The following is a 17,185-nucleotide window of genomic DNA, read 5'->3' as shown; positions in this document are numbered from 1 at the left end:
TAGACAATTGCACATTATTGTACATAAGGCCATAGAAATATGGCTGGGGAAACCTAATGTAGAACCAGGAATATAGTTGGCGATCTGAAACCCATTATAGTGTATCCAATCTTAAAGATCTCTTTAACTGTAATCTGAAATATATATATTTTGTGCTAGGGTTCAGATCATAGTATATTGTTGGAAAGAGACTTTGTTCTGGTTTATACCCCGGTTATGATTTACTCTTATCATATGTAAATATTAGGACAGGAGTAAATAGTCCGAAGAGGCTAGTTTTGTTTGATGTTATTTATTCATGATGGCTGGCCACTGTCATGTGATTGGAACATCTGACAACTAACTTGTGTATTTTCATGTTTACACAATATTATATTGTGTAAACCTTTGTTTAAAGCGTATAAAAGCTGGTGAAGCAGTCACTGAAAACAGAAGCTTTTGTGGACCTGTGTAAGGGGATACTCTTCGCAGTGTAGATCCTAGGAAGCATTCTCTGTCTTCGCTGACTGCTTCTCCAGCTGAAGTATTTCCGGACAGATGATGTAAATGCCCCTAGTAAAGACTCTTTCTCTTCTTCTTTCTGATGTGAGTATATGTACCAAAACCTTTGTAGTTTGAATATACACTCACTGGCCACTTTATTAGGTACACCATGCTAGTAACGGGTTGGACCCCCTTTTGCCTTCAGAACTGCCTCAATTCTTCGTGGCAGAGATTCAACAAGGTGCTGGAAGCATTCCTCAGAGATTTTGGACCATATTGACATGATGGCATCACACAGTTGGCGCAGATTTGTCGGCTGCACATCCCTGATGCGAATCTCCCGTGCCACCACATCCCAAAGATGCTCTATTGGATTGAGATCTGGTGACTGAGGAGGCCATTTGAGTACAGTGAACTCATTGTCATGTTCAAGAAACCAATCTGAGATGATTCGAGCTTTATGACATGGCGCATTATCCTGCTGAAAGTAGCCATCAGATGTTGGGTACATTGTGGTCATAAAGGGATGGACATGGTCAGCAACAATACTCAGGTAGGCTGTGGCGTTGCAACGATGCTCAATTGGTACCAAGGGGCCCAAAGAGTGCCAAGAAAAAATTCCCCACACCATGACACCACCACCACCAGCCTGAACCGTTGATACAAGGCAGGATGGATCCATGCTTTCATGTTGTTTACGCCAAATTCTGACCCTACCATCCGAATGTCGCAGCAGAAATCGAGACTCATCAGACCAGGCAACGTTTTTCCAATCTTCTACTGTCCAATTTCGATGAGCTTGTGCAAATTGTAGCCTCAGTTTCCTGTTCTTAGCTGAGAGGAGTGGTACCCAGTGTGGTCTTCTGCTGCTGTAGCCCATCTGCCTCAAAGTTCGACGCACTGTGCGTTCAGAGATGCTCTTCTGCCTACCTTGGTTGTAACGGGTGGCAATTTGAGTCACTGTTGCCTTTCTATCAGCTCGAACCAGTCTGCCCATTCTCCTCTGACCTCTGGCATCAACAAGGCATTTCCGGCCACAGAACTGCCGCTCACTGGATTTTTTTTCTTTTTCGGACCATTCTCTGTAAACCCTAGAGATGGTTGTGCGTGAAAATCCCAGTAGATCAGCAGTTTCTGAAATACTCAGACCAGCCCTTCTGGCACCAACAATCATGCCACGTTCAAAGGCACTCAAATCACCTTTCTTCCCCATACTGATGCTCGGTTTGAACTGCAGGAGATTGTCTTGACCATGTCTACATGCCTAAATGCACTGAGTTGCCGCCATGTGATTGGCTGATTAGAAATTAAGTCTTAACACACAGTTGGACAGGTGTACCTAATAAAGTGGCCAGTGAGTGTATAAGTACACGCAATATCATACTATTTTCTATTTCCCGCATTTGCTATATCATTGTCATATATTCCATTAATTTGGTGTTTTATCATTTAAATTAATCATTGTATAATAAAATCGTGTCATATCCAAGTGGTGCCTTCTTTAAAGCCGTATCCGAACCTTATTGCTAAACAGTTGGCAATACATAAATTGGTGTAGTTGGCAGGATACGCAGAAGGCTTAGAATTGAATTTTTTGTTAAACTTCCGATAATCCAGAATTTAAACTACAAATTCCGATAGTCCAGAAAAATTGTGTGATATTGCGTACAAAATGTCTCTCTAAGAAAAAAGAGGTTGTAAATGTTTCTGTTGAAATTCCAGGGTGGGAGCAGGCTCCTTACCATATTTTGGCCAATGATTGGTCACAATGTGTAGGATTAAGTGAATCATGGGATAAATGTTTAAAAGAGGCTGAACCTGCTGATGTGGTGACATGTCTGCAGAGAGTGAGAGTGGAAAAAAACAAAGAGCTGGGTGCTGTGAGCAGGCGAGGATGGATCTTGTTACATGCTTATAGGAGGCAGCATGAGGAACAGCTTAAATTGCTGCAAAGAATGCAAGCATTAGAACAGCAAGTGTGTGAGATGCAGAGTGCTGTGACAATGGTGCACTGTCAGAATAAGCTGCTAATGGATAAATGTGATGGGCACCAGAATGTTGCAGAGAGGGCAGCTGTACGTGTAGCCCAGTACAAATATACAAAGGGACGTGGTAAAGTGAATAAGAAAAAGGTGGCTTTGGCCATAGTGAAGGCTGGGGTTCAGTGGGATCCCGACCAATGGGATGGTGATGTGTGGGATTCCACTGACTCTGACTCTGATCAGGATGGGTACTTCAATGAGCAGAGGGAGACTGATCCTCCTGCTGACTCAGTGAAGGCACATCCTATACATCGCAGGCGGGTCATAGAGACCCCTGCAGGTAGACAGCAGAGAGATGTGATGGAGGATTTTAGTCAACAAGAACTCAATGATCTTCATGATTGTTTTTCCCAAAAATCTAATGAATCCTTGATTACCTGGGCAGTTAGGTTATGGGAGACAGGAGCCCATGGGGTGCGACTGGACATGGTAGATGGTCCAAAGTTTGTGCAGCTGAGTCACGAACCTGTAGTGGAGGAAGCGTTCCGCACACTGCAGATTCGGCAGCCACATGTAGTCTGCAGTATGCTGGATGTAGTGGCCATGGCATTACGGCATAAATATCCATCTGAAGCAGGTTGGCCCCCTAATGAGAAGCCATGGTTTACTTTAAAAGATTGTTGTCAGATGTTAAAGGAAGAAGTTATGAAAAATGCCTTTTCTGCAGATACATATGACACATGGATGTCCTTGTCAGTGCGTCGATCAGGAATCGCATAATCAAGGCTGCTCCCCCAGCTTATAAACATGTAATGATGACCCTGATGGTGAATCAGACTGGGAAAACTATCTCTAACACCTTAGGGCCCCATCACACATAGTGATCTCGCTAGCGAGATCGCTGCTAAGTCACAAGTTTTGTGACACAACAGCGATCTCACTAGCGAGATCGCTGTGTGTGACAGCGATCAGCGACCATCCCCCCTCCCGGTATCGCTGATCGCTGCAGGAAAGCCCAGGACGTTTCTTTTGTCGCTGATCTCCCGCTGGCCAGCACGCATCGCTGCGTGTGACAGGCGGGAGACCAGCGATCAGCTGGTAACTAACGTACACATCGGGTATCTAAGGGACGTGCGTCCCTTAGATACCTGATGTGTACCTTATTTACCAGCGAGTTACAGGTACCGCCGCCACACGCTCGGGACCAGGAGGCAGCAGGATGTCGCTCGCAGAGAGGCCGGGGATACAGGTGCACCCTCTGCTGGTGGAGGACTGGAACAGCAGGCGCCTGTATCAGCGGAGCAGTGGAGAGATTCTCCCAGTGCCCTGCGCCAGTCACTCATCCTGATCCCGGCTGCACATCAGCTCCCGCCGCTGCATCAGCGTGCTGGTAAGTAACTAACAGCGATGCCGCGCGCTCTGCGTTGCTGGTCCTGATCGCTGTTGAAGCTGTCAGTTTGACAGCTCACCAGCGATCATGTAGCGATTCACCAGCGATCCTGACACGTTGATATCATTGTCGGGATCGCTGGTGAGTCGCTATGTGTGACGGGGCCTTTAGAGGCAATCCGACAGGAGATTTGGGAGATTGGGGTCCCAAGCACAGTGGTAACTATACATCTGGGGAGCGTAGAGTCCAGAGGCGATAGTAATGGCCACCGCACCTCACGCAAGGATATGTTTATTGCCTTGCTGAAAGATGGGGTTCCTAGAGAGAAAATTGATGGCACTGGCTCAGATAAAATGTGGAAATTATACCAAAAGCGAGGGCTTCATAAGAAATCAGGAAGTTCCCAAAATAAAAAGGTGACAGTGAAAGATTTTGAATCTCCACAGCGTGGGCGTAGTTGGACACGAAGGGGGAGAGGGCCCACTCCCTCTTTGTCTCCAGTGAAACCCACAGCGCTGGGGTTTGAGGATCTTTGCGAACTTTTTCCTGAGGTAAAGGCAGCATTACTGCAGACACTTAAAACACGGCGAAGGAAGTTAACTTCTCCTTCCCCAGTGGTTTCTCAGTCAAAGGGAGATACGAGTGATTGACTCTCTGGCCGAGCCCTCCATCTGGATAAGCGCCCTCATGTAAATTTGACCATTAATTGGAAAAATAAAAATAGGCAGTGTGTAAAAGCCTAAAGGCCCCTTTACATTTAGCGATGCACCAGCGATCCGACCCGGTCAGGATCGCTGGTGCATTGCTAAATGATCGCTAGTGAGCTGTCACACAGGCAGACCTCACAGCGATGCAGCAGCGACGCAGCGCACGATACTCACCTTTCACACACATCGATCCTGACGTCCTCCCGCCCGCCTCTACACGTCGCTCGTCGTCACAGCAGGAAGCTGACGACGAGAAATGGAGCCGGACATTCTCGTGCGATCAGCGATAACCAGCGGGGGAGCCGGTCGGAGGTAAGTATCACACATAGCGATATCGCTATGTGTAAAACCCCCTTTAGTGGATACGGTGGCGGAGGCCAGTTTAATTTTATGGTAATCCAAAACAATTCAACGGAAGAAAGGTGATAATCACAGGATTAGGGGGCAAACAAATAGAAGCAGTACAGACTAAAGTGTCATTGAAAATAGGGAATCTGCCTACAGCCATGTACAATGTGATGATTGTCCCTATACCTGAGTATATAATTGGCATTGACATACTGAAAAGGATGACATTGCAATTACTGGATAGTAAGTATCAATTTGGGGTGCCCCCCTCAGTGACAGCCAGACCTTCTCAGCTATCAGTGAGGCCTTTCATTGAAGCGGCCCCAGTGATGGTTGGGAAAGTTAAAATGTCTCCAGTAGAAATTCCTCCCATCTCAAAGGTGATTAGTATGAAACCGTACAGAATCCCAGGGGGGGAACAAGAGATCAGCGAGACATTTCAGGATTTGTTGAATGCTGGCGTGCTTATACCCGTAACTACTGAATGGAACAATCCTGTTTGGCCAGTGAAAAAAAGCGATGGTTCATGGAGAATGACTGTGGATTATAGGGAACTGAACAAACACACCCCTCCCCTCACAGCCGCAGTACCTAACACTGTCACTTTGATTGAACAAATACAGAAACACAAAGTGACTTGGTATGGAGTGTTGGATTTGGCTAATGCTTTCTTCACCATACCAATTGATAAAAAATACTGGAATCAGTTTGCTTTCATATGGAAGGGAAGACAATATACATTTACCAGGGCTGTGGAGTCGGTAAGCCACAGTTGCGACTCCGACTCCTGGATTTTATCAGGCTCCGACTCCGGCTCCGACTCCGACTCCTTCATAAATGGCCAATTCATAACAACAAAATTACTGTTGTAAAATATTAAACATCGTGCTTATTCAGTTTCTCACCATCATATAAGTAATCAGACCACTTAGAGCAAAAACTACATTTATTAGAATACAATTAGAATATAGCAAATAACTTTTATAAACTTTTCTAAACTGTAAGTAAATATGCAATAAACACTTTTATGCAGTTAATAAGAAGAAATCTATAAATTTGTCCTCAGAAAAAGTATTGCCTCTGTCAGATCCTCCTTCATGGATGCCCTCAAATCTGATCTAATTATTTTGAGAGCAGAGAACAACCTCTCTACACTAACTTGTGTTGGTGGCAAAGCAGTAACCACTCGGGCAACATCTCTGACAATGTCAGGATACAGAGGAATCGCTTGTTGCACTGTTATTTTTGATGAACGGTCAAATTTCTCAATTTCTTTTAGTGCACATGAAAAATTCTGCTGAAATGTACTGGCTGTGTTCCTTGATGGGGATGACTCTTCTTCTATGCGGGAACGCTTTGCACGGTCCTTGTGATCCAAATATTTTTCGAAATTAAATTCTTCATCAGTTGATGATGAGGGTGAAGATGTGGCAGGACGACCAAATTCTTCTTGTTCCTCCTGACTGTTCTGCAACCCTTTCATCCTTACTGCTATTTCAAACAGAGCTTCTTTTCCTTTACTTAGCTGTTGATCATCTAGAAGAATCCGATGCATTGGGTCTACATAAACAGCTGCCAAAAGAATGTTATTTTGTAATAGTAGCTCCTCTCTCCGTTTCATTGATGTAGCAATGCCACTTGCAATTAACCCTCCTCTTTGGGACAGGCGAAACATCAGGTTCTTCCACTCCTTTAAGAAAATACCTGGAGTTAAGTCCTCTGCTTGTAATTTTTTAGTCACTGTAAATGGGTGCTCTAGCAATTTTTCCAGCTCAGTCACCTGATTCCACTGACTTTCATTTAGCATCAGTTGAGGGTTAGCCATGTCTACAAGAAAGGTTTTCAGTTCAACCAAGCGCTGAATCATTAAGTAAGTACTGCCCCATCGTGTGACTTGATCAATAATTGCCCCTTTTCCAGCACGTCTCTTCAAAATTGAGTCAACTTTAGGGGTTCTGGCAACAGTAGCCAATTTTCTCACCTTGCCAATCAGTGCAGCAGCATGTCCTTCTTGCAGACTGTCTCTTATAGCCAGCTGTAGCGTATGCACAACACAGCGCATGTGATGAATGAAAGAACATATTGACACAGTTTCAACAAGATCATCTAAACTATCATGTTGCTGTTCATCTGAAGCAACTTCAGTTTGCTCCTCAGTTACAATACTGTGTTCCTCTATTTCAAACATTTCTGTGTCTGTGGACCCAGAATGTTCTTCTAGCTGCTGGTCACCATCATTACTCTCATTCATTAGCTTAATAGTACTTATCATATTTGAAGCATTGTCAGTTACGACAGAAAGAACTTGCTCTTTTTTAAGTTCATAGTCTTGCAGAACCTTTTCCACCAAGACCTGGAGAAACTCACTGGTGTGATGAGCTTTGGTGTCTTTTACTGCCAATGTCTTGGTAACTATTTCATTTTTGTCACAAACAAATCGGACATTGATGGCAAAATAGTTCACTCTGTGACGTGTGCAGGCATCCATTTTAAGAAACAGAAAGCGTCCCTTGAGAGTTTTTTTAAGTTCTTCCTTTTGTTTAAAAGCTTCTTCGATTACTAATTTTCTAATACACTCTCTCTCTCCAGAGAAACACCAAGCTTGCGGGCCATTTCCCCATTCAGACACATAAAAGCTGGTCGTGAAAATAATGAAATAGGCACACTATCCTTTACAACAAGCTCTATGATCTGTTTTTTAAATGTATCTACGGTCATTGTCACAGTCACTTTGTCACTGACAAAATATCTTGCAACTGATGGCTGCAAAGTTCTCTGCTCCTTTGTTTGGCTGGAAGAGCTGGGCACTGGTTCATTGGTTTGGATGCAGTCTTTCTCATCCACTGCTTTCAGTACTTCTGGATGAAAGCGCTGTAAATGTCTCTTTAGATTAGAAGCTCTGGTAGGAGCATTTTTATCTTTGCCTGAATATGCACTCATCTTGGCTTCACAGCATTTGTTTTCGTCTGGATCATTTGTCATACACTGACAGACATAATGTTTTCTATCTTGAGTGATGGTGAAATGTTCAAATACAGCTGATTTAATGTGATGCTTCTTTGACATTCTCAGGTTTTTAATTCTGCATTCACAATCCAAATGACAATTGTTTTTCCTAAAAACAATTGTACAAAATTATTGCCAGGTCGTACAACTGATATAGTGGTCAGTAATACTGTTATTATTCCTCATGTACTCACAGTTAACTGATGCAAAGTTTGTTGAAAGGATAATACTTCTTACAGTCTTCCTCTTCTGAGTAGCAGGCAGCTGTGAGATGCTTGGACGACGCACACCTAATATGATCTAGTCTAGAGGAGGAGCTTTACTACTAAGAATTTGCAACACATTTTCACTTTCAGTTTCATACATTGTAAGTAGGGGGGTTGGGGCAGCATGAGGTTAACCAAGTATAAGATTAGATAAGGGCAGTGGAGAACAGTGACACACAAGAAGTAAGAAATGTCTCTATCTCCAGCAGAACTGCTTATCACTGTTGTTCATAGTTTGATAGAACATATATATTTGAGTAACATTTATAAAATTCATATGAAAGTTCAATTATGAAATATTAATACATTTTTTTTAAAGCTGGAGTCGGAGTCGGTACTTTTCTACCGACTCCGCCTCCAACCAAAACTAACTCCGACTCCAACTCCGACTCCGACTCCACAGCCCTGACATTTACACGTCTTCCCCAAGGGTGGCTACACAGTCCAACCATTTGTCACAGGGTAGTGGGAGAACACTTGGATGAGTTTGTCCTTCCATCACACATGCAGATATCTCATTGACATTATGGTGCAGGGAGACACAGAAGAGGAAGTAGCCCAGCAGTTACATGCACTGATGAAACACATGAGGAGTAAGGGATGGGAGATTAATCCTAAAAAGGTGCAGGGACCTGCACAAACAGTGACGTTCCTTTGTATCCAATGGAACAAGGGACACAGGGAAATAACACCACAGGCTAGGCAAAAGATTCTTGATTTTGCCATGCCCAGAGACAAAACACAGACACAACAGTTCATAGGACTTTTTGGGTTTTGGAGACAGCACATTCCACACCTTGGTGAAATACTCACCCCCCTCTACAAGGTAACAAGGAAAAAATATCAGTTTGAATGGGGTGAGGAGCAACAGACAGCATTTGAACGAGCAAAGGAAGCAGTGCAAAAGGCATTGGATCTGTGGCCGGTGTTGGTTGATGAGCCTGTGGAATTGAATGTGTCAGTACAGGAAAGGTATGCTAATTGGAGTCTGTGGCAAAAGCAGGGGAGAAACAAAGTACTCTTAGGGTTTTGGAATAAAAAATTACCTGAAGCGGCCTAGCGCTATATTCCTTTTGAATGTCAGTTATTGGCGTGTTATTGGGCATTGATTGACACAGAACAGATGACAATAGGACATGAGGTAACAATTAGACCAGAAATTCCAATCATGCAGTGGATACGTAGTACCCCAAAAACCCACCGCATAGGCCATGCCCAGGAATCATCGATAATTAAGTGCAAATGGTATATTCAGGACCGGGCGAAACCAGGAGTAAGTGGGATTACAACATTGCATGAGAAAATAGCTAAAGTCCCACTAGAACTTCAGCCACAGGAGTTAGAGAGGTCAGTTCAGGAATCACCTGTGGTATGGGGGGTTCCTTTTGAACAATTGAGTCCTGAACAGCGGAAACATGCTTGGTTCACTGATGGGTCAGCCAGGTATCAAGGTAACCATCGGGTGTGGAAGGCGGTGGAGTATCAGCCAGCAAGAAACAGGATGTTAATCACCACCGGTGAGGGGAAGAGAAGCCAATATGCAGAACTTTATGCAATTTACAGTGTTCTGAGACAGGAGTCACTGAGTGAATGTTATTTGTATACAGACTCGTGTTCTGTGTCAAATGAATTGACTACATGGTTACCAACTTGGGCTCAGAATGATTGAAAATATACAGCAAAGAAGTGTGGGGGAAAGAATTGTGGCAAGACATCTGGGCAATTGTGCAAAGAATTAAAGTGACTGTATTTCATGTTGATGCTCATTGTGCTTCAGATACCCTGGAAAGACTCTTCAATGCAATAGCAGATGAACACTCCAAAATATCAGCTGCTGATGCCAGTGAGGAACCTGACCCAGCTGAGAAATTACTTGGATTGGCTCAGTGGGCACACCAGAAATGCGGACATCTTGGAGAGAAAGCCTCTTATCAGTGGGCACAAACCAGAGGGGTGCCCATCAGGTTAGATGTAATCAAAGAAACAATTATGAAATGTCCTGTATGCCAACATTCACAAACAAAGACCTGTTCCCCATGTCGTTAGGGGTCAAATAGCCCGAGGTAAACTGCCTGGACAAATTTGGCAGGTAGATTACATTGGCCCCCTTCCAGAAGATGGAGGATGTGTGTATGTATGCACGGCTGTGGATACATACTCGGGGTACATGATGGCTTGTCCGTGTAAAACGGCCAATGCTAACAGTACCATCAAAACCATGGAAACCATAATATTATATTACGGTATTCCATTGCAAATTCAGAGTGACAATGGTAGTCATTTCAAAAACAGAAAGGTGGCAGAGTTCTGCTCAGAACATAACATTGAGTGAAGCTTTCATATCCCATATTATCCTCAAGCCGCAGGATTGGTAGGAGCGGATGAATGTGTTATTGAAAGAACAATTGAAGAAAGTGGGAAATGGAACCTACAAAGGGTGGAGAAAACATTTAAATGAAGCCCTTAATATTCTTAATAACAGACCAATTGGAGAACAGGAAACACCATTAATGAGGATGATTACCCCCAATTTACAGATCATGACTCTGAAAGCTACTACCACAGGACAGACAGTTCTCTATTGGGAACTAGAGTCGGGAGCTCTGGGACCTTATAGAGCCACCCCACGGGCAGCAGGACTAGATTTACACTCTCATGAGGAAATCAGACTAGAGCTAGGGATTGTAAAGGTAATCAGAACTGCTATAGGATTGCAAATGCCTCCTGGGCATTTTGGTTTTATAGCTCCAAGATCAGGTTTGGCCCTAAGAGGAATTCAAGTGATGGGAGAAGTGATAGATCAGGACTATCAAGGTGAAATCAAGGTGCTCCTGTTGACTAGTGGGAAAAGTGAGTTGTTGATCCAAAAAGGAGACAGGATAGCTCAATTATTAATTTTGTCTATCCAGAAAATGAAAGTAATCAAGGGAACAGCTCCTACAATAATAACAGTCGGAGGAGACCAAGGTTTTGGCTCCACTCATTCTCTGAATGATGGTGCAAAGATTTGGGTGAAGCAGCCTGGAGATAAAGGTCCTCCTGGACCTGCAGAGGTGATTGCCCAAGGGGCAGACAATGTGCTAATCTTGATGAAGCCAGGACAAGAGAAGTGGGAACATGTCCCAACAGACAGGCGTTATCTTAGAGAATAATGTATATATATATCTCCTTTTTAGATTCAAAATTGGAAATGGTGGATGACCGGTGTTACAGGCATGGTCCTTTTGGTCTCTGTTACTACCCAACCATTATACAGAGGGGAAAGAGAAACTCCAGTCAAGGAAAATAAGGTTTTATGGAAAACCAAGCAGAATTTATGGAGCTATTTGGCACAACTGACAAACATGAGCCATTTTTGTATGGCAAAGAATGCTACAAATGTGTTTGAAACTTGTATGGTAGCCATACCAACCCCCTTACGACTGTGGACCAAATTGATAGGGCGATTTATCCGAGATGAGGAGATTGAAGAAGGAGATGTGCTCCAGAATTATACGTACAACCCGTATTATGCTTGCATAAACTGTACTGGAGAGGACTTTCTTACAGAAGATATGATCACTATAAGACTCAAAACATTGCATCTGCTGAGTTATGTTATCAAATGACTTGTGACCAGAATAACATAGGTAAATGTCAGCAAATGAAAATAGAAAGAAAACAGGGCATAATGAGATTAATATTATTTGTAGTTCTCAGATAAAGAGTGTAAGAAAATAAGATCTGGAAAAAATATGAGGTGTAACAATACAGTAATTTCCCCCTCATACACACAACATGTAAAACTGCCCAAGGGCTGGATGTTTTCTTGTGGGAATATAACTTTTAACTATATTCCGGCTAATATAACAGGTGGGCTGTGTGTTATTTCTAGGTTAGGGTTAATGATGTATCCTTTATTCCCATCTCATAAAATTAAGCGTTCAAAAAGAGGATTTTCTCGCTTACCAGAAGATTGTAATTATAACGTAAATTTATTAACTAAATCAGAAATTCTAGGAATGTATGTAACGATTGTAGGATCCCCTGCTATAATGGCATATGCTGCAAATACTGTAGGTAGATTATCTTGTCTTATAGCTAGATCAATAAATACTACTATATATAAAACAAAACCATACAGAACCAAATGTATATCCCAGTAGAGTCGCCCACTATGTAGTGCCGTCTCAATGGGAAATGGACACTCCAGCATAACATATTAAACAGAGAAAAAAGGGGAGTACAAGTCCAATAACATAAAAATAATAAGCAAAGTTTATTAAACATGTAGTACTGACAATTACATAAATGACAAAAGATATATAAAGGATCAGATAAGTATCTGCTGCTTGTTAGTCCTAAGAATTGACAAAATAAAGTGCTTAGTGCCTGTAACAAATATGGGCCATACTTAAGGGATATAAAAGTAAGAGAGATCCTAACAGGTGCGCATCCTGAAAAAATCACTATCCCAAGCCATAGTGCTTACCCATATTGAACTCTGCCAAGGACCACAAGCAGCGCCGCCACCGACGCGCGTTTCGCCTCTTTTTCAAGGTGCCGTCACCTTGCTTTTATGGCCAATGTGAACATGCTTTTACATCATGCATGTCATTCAATTCTACTTCAGTTCAGTTTTTTTGTTTTTTTTCTTCAGCATTTTTGTATTCAGTACAAATAGGGTGTGGCCTCCATTCTACTGAGCTGTGTAGTTTATTTAGTCCCTCTGAAGCTGGGTGTCCGTTTGGGACCCAGAGACTCTGCTACTATTCACACTAGGTAGGTTTTAACCGTTAGTGTAGTTACTGTCTCAAATGGGTACACCTTGTCGTGGTGGGACAGCTTTATACTTTTTTGATCAAAATAGTGTTTACTAAGTACCCTATGTTATTTAATGCACTTGCTTTTTTACTTATTTATTTTTATTAGGGTATATGCATACATTGTTGTTTTTTTTTCCTTTGGTTTTGCTTGCTTTTATGGCCAATGTGAACATGCTTTTACATCATGCATGTCATTCAATTCTACTTCAGTTCAGTTTTTTTGTTTTTTTTCTTCAGCATTTTTGTATTCAGTACAAATAGGGTGTGGCCTCCATTCTACTGAGCTGTGTAGTTTATTTAGTCCCTCTGAAGCTGGGTGTCCGTTTGGGACCCAGAGACTCTGCTACTATTCACACTAGGTAGGTTTTAACCGTTAGTGTAGTTACTGTCTCAAATGGGTACACCTTGTCGTGGTGGGACAGCTTTATACTTTTTTGATCAAAATAGTGTTTACTAAGTACCCTATGTTATTTAATGCACTTGCTTTTTTACTTATTTATTTTTATTAGGGTATATGCATACATTGTTTTTTTTTTTTTTTCCTTTGGTTTTCCATGCATTGCTTTATGTTGCTGTATACAATGTATTCCTTCTTTGTTTTCTTTATGTCGCTCATCTGTTGATGTTATTCCTTTAGGATATGGTACTGGATATAAATATATGGTTTCAGATAGCCAAGAGTGGATTGTAGTGTGAATTATATAAAAAATGCCTATTTTGAATTCATATTGAAATTACTGTATATTGAAATATAGGAACCTGAAATGTCAGCATTTGAAGGCCTCATGTCCAGTTCTTGAAAACCAGGGTTCATGAGGTCAGACCCACAATGGCTATTGAGATGCAGCCTAAAGGGGGCTTTACACATAGCGATATCGCTAGCAATATCATCACCGATTTTGTGACGTTATAGCGATATCGCTATGTGTGATACTTAACTCCGACCGGCTCCCCCCGCTGTCCGTCACTGATCGTGCGAGATCGGCCGGCTCCTTTTCTCGTCGGGCGCTTCCTGTGGTGCCGACGAGCGACGCGTGGACGCGGGCGGGAGGACATCAGGATCGCTGCGTCTGAAAGTTAAGTATCGTCCGCTGTATCGCTGCTGCATCGCTGTGAGATCTGCCTGTGTGGCAGCTCACTAGCGACCATTTAGCTATGCACCAGCGATCCTGACCTGGATCTAGATTAGGTTAATGTGTTGAGGCGATAGGCCAGTCTGAATAAATGTGTTTTCAGGGCACGCTTAAAATTGTGGGGATTGGGGACTAATCGTATTGACCTGGGAAGTGCATTCCAAAGAATTGGCGCAGCACTTGTAAAGTCTTGGAGACGAGAGTGGGAGGTTCTGATTATTGAAGATGCTAACCTCAGGTCATCAGCAGAACGGAGGGCGCGGGTAGGGTGGTATACTGAAACAAGGGAGGGAGATGTAGGGTGGTGCTGAGCCATGGAGGGCTTTGTGGGTGAGGGTAATAAGTTTATACTGAATTCTGGAGTGGATGGGTAGCTAGTGTAATGACTGGCACAAGGTAGAGGCATCGGTGTAACGATTGGCGAGGAATATGATCCTGGCTGCAGCATTCAAGACAGACTGGAGAGGGGAGAGTTTGGTAAGAGGGAGACCGATTAGAAGAGAGTTACAATAGTCGAGACGAGAATGAATAAGAGAAACAGTAAGGCTGTGTGCCCATGTTGCGTTTTTGTAAGCGTTTCCGCAGCGTTTGTGCCAGCTCAGACGCTACAGAAATGCTTATAAGATGCTTCTAATTCATTTGCATGCGTTTTTGGCTTTTTGTGCCAATGCATGCGTTTTTAACCGCTCAGGAATCGCTTAGCGGCTAAAAACGCAGCATGCACATTATTTTCCGCATAGCTGAGCATTTTTAGCCATCCCCAATGTTCCCAGAAATCGCGTGTCAAAAAACGCGCAAGAAACGCGCGTCTTTTTCCGCGCGTTTTCAGGGAAAGGGGATCCTTTTCCTGAGCGTTTAAAAACGCTAGCGCAGGCACATAGCCTAAGAGTTTTTGCAGACTCAAAAGTAAGAAAAGGTCGAATTCTAGAAATGTTTTTGAGGTGCAGATGACAAGAGCGAGCCAGTAATCGAATGTGGGGGGCAAAGGAAAGCTCGGAATCAAGTATGACCCCAAGACAGTGGGCATGTTGCTGGGGAGTAATAGTGGAGTCACACACAGAAATGGCAATGTCTTGTGTAGGTACATTAGTAGAGGGAGGAAACACAAGGAGTTCAGTCTTTGACAGGTTCAGTTTCAGATATAGTGAGGACATGATGTTAGACACAGTGTTTAGACAATCACCGGTGTTTTCTAGAAAGGCTGGCGTGATGTCAGGAGAAGAAGCGTATAATTGGGTGTCATCAGCATAGAGATGGTACTGGAAACCAAATCTACTGATTGACCAAAAGGGGCAGTGTACAAGGAGAAGAGGAGGGGGTCTAGGACTGATCCTTGAGGAACCCCAACAGTAAGGGGAAGGTGAGAGGAGGAGGAGGAACCGGCAAAAGATACAGTAAAGGAGCGGTCAGAGAGATAGGAGGAGAACCAGGAGAGAACGGTGTCATTGTGGCCAATGGAGCGGAGCATAGTGAGGAGGAGCTGATGATCCACAGTGTTGAATGCTGCAGAGAGATCCAAGAGAATTAGCATGGAGTAATGACCATTAGATTTAGCTGTTAGTAGATCATTAGAGACTTTAGTGAGGGCAGTTTCAGTAGAGTGTAAAGAGCGGAAACCGGATTGGAGAGGGTCGAGAAGAGAGTTATCAAAGAGATAGCGGATAAGACGGGAGTGGACCAGGCGTTTCAGGAGTTTAGAGATGAAGGGAAGATTAGAGACAGGTCTATAGTTAGCGGCACAGTTTTGGGTCGAGGGATGGTTTTTTAAGTAGTGGATGTATGATGGCATGCTTAAATGAGGAGGGAATGATACCAGAAGAGAGAGAGAGGTTAAATATTTTAGTTAGGTGAGTGGTGACAGCAGGGGAAAGGGACTGGAGGAGATGTGACGGAAATGGGTCACTGATGCAAGTGGTTGGGCGAGAAGATGCAAGGAGCCTGCTTACTTCTTCTGTGACTTGTTCAAAATCAGAGAGTGAGCTTGATGCAGTGGGGGAGGGAGGACAGTGCATGGTATGAAGTGATTGGGAGATAATTTACTGTTGGATCTGGTCAATTTTTTCTTTGAAGTAATTGGCCAGATCGTCAGCTCGGAGCTCTGTGGTTGGGGTCTGTACTCTTGGGTTGAGTAGAGAATGAAAAGTGTCAAAGAGACGTTTTGGGTTATTGGACAGTGAGGTGATGAGGGTGCTGAAATAGGTTTGTTTGGAGAGGTGAAGGGCAGTGTTGTATGTTCGAAGCATAAACATATAATGGATGAAATCTTCGTGTAGATTGGATTTTGGAGCACCGCTGCAGGAAACGTGTTTGCAGGGTGTGCCAGGGTTGTCGCCATCTGTGTTGTGGTGTTCTATTTATAGCGGGTGCAAATTCATCCAGGGCACTTTGAAGTGTTTCATTGTAATGCTTCAGTGCAGAATCAGGACATGAGAGGGAGGAGATAGGGGCCAATGAAAACAGCAAGTTCTTCGTAAGTTTCTTGGTGTTAATGGCCTGTATGTTTCTATAAGTATGGACAGTGGGGGTGACCTGATCAGCCTGGCAGTTCTTGATAGAGAATGAAAGAAGATTGTGGTCAGAGAGTGGGAGAGGGGAGTTTGTGAAATCATCCACTGCACAAAGCCGAGAGAAGACCAAGTCGAGGGAGTTTCCGTCTTCATGCATTGGAGAATTAGTAAGCTGCAAAAGGCCAAACGAGGAGGTTAGAGATAAAAGGTGAGTAGCAGATGGGGAGAGGGGAAGAGCAATGGGGATGTTGAAATCTCCCATGATGAGGGTAGGGATATCACAGGAGAGAAAATGTGGAAGCCAAGTGGCAAAATAATCCAGGAACTGATGGGAGCGACCGGGAGGACGATACACCACCGCCACTTGCATGGAGAAGGGGGTGTAGAGTCTGACGGCATGGACCTCAAAAGAAGGGAAGACTAGTGAGGGTAGTTCAGGGATAATTTGAAAGGTACATTTTGGTGATAGAAGCAGACCAATGCCTCCACCTGCTCTATTGTCTGATCTTGGGGTATGAGAGAAGTGTAGTCCGCCATATGAAAGAGCAGCAGCAGCGG

This window comes from Dendrobates tinctorius, unplaced genomic scaffold (assembly GCF_039654945.1).
Source record: "Dendrobates tinctorius isolate UK_male_01 unplaced genomic scaffold, ASM3965494v1 ptg000175l, whole genome shotgun sequence".
Lineage (NCBI taxonomy): Eukaryota > Metazoa > Chordata > Amphibia > Anura > Dendrobatidae > Dendrobates > Dendrobates tinctorius.
Note: the sequence above shows the minus strand (reverse complement) of the source record.